The sequence below is a fragment of the Microtus pennsylvanicus genome, chromosome 13 (genome assembly GCF_037038515.1).
Source record: "Microtus pennsylvanicus isolate mMicPen1 chromosome 13, mMicPen1.hap1, whole genome shotgun sequence".
In the NCBI taxonomy this organism is placed as follows: domain Eukaryota; kingdom Metazoa; phylum Chordata; class Mammalia; order Rodentia; family Cricetidae; genus Microtus; species Microtus pennsylvanicus.
The window spans coordinates 74,720,064-74,720,775 of record NC_134591.1 but is presented as its reverse complement, the minus strand read 5'-3'; the positions used below and the strand labels follow the sequence as shown (position 1 = coordinate 74,720,775).

General features: G+C 45.5%; 1 pseudogene; it reads left to right on the top strand.

Moving 5' to 3' along the window:
• The first annotated feature begins 323 nt into the window (after nucleotides 1–323).
• On the top strand, nucleotides 324–438 carry LOC142834496 (small nucleolar RNA SNORA70; annotated as a pseudogene).
• Nucleotides 439–712: the final 274 nt, after the last annotated feature.

Here is a 712-nt window from a genome sequence, read left to right as displayed (position 1 = left end):
TCTCCACGCATGAAAAGAACTAAGACTAGAGCCATATTTACATGCTCATTCAATTTGTTTTTGTTTGTTTTGAGACAGGGCCTCACTGTGTAGCTCTGGCTGTCCTGGAGCTCACTGTGTACCAGACTGACTTGAACTCTGAAATCCTACAGCCTCTGGCTTTGGATTACTGTAATTAAGGGTGCTCACCACCATGCCTGGAAAGTTGTAAGGCTTTAAAAGTATAAAAATAGCTGGGGAATAAAAAAATGAATATAAAAATAGCTGGGCATTGGTGTCTCAGGCATAGAATCCCTGAAATCCAAGTTCAAGCCCAACTTGGTCTACAGAATGAGTTCAGAATGGTGAGGGCTGCAATGGTTGCAAACAGCAGCCTCCTTGGTAGTGTACGCAGCCTGTTACCTGTATGGGTTGCCCTAAGGGACCTTGGAGACAATTTTCTGGCACTTATTCAAGTCTGATCTCAATGCTGTCTCCAATGTAGGCTCCAGACAGGTATGCGTGGTGCCTTTGGGAAGCCCCAGGGCACAGTGGCCAGGGTTCACATTGGCCAGGTCATCATGTCCATCCGCACTAAGCTGCAGAATAAGGAACATGTGATTGAGGCTCTTCGTAGAGCCAAGTTCAAATTCCCTGGCCGCCAGAAGATCCACATCTCAAAGAAATGGGACTTTACTAAGTTTAATGCAGATGAATTTGAAGACATGGTTGC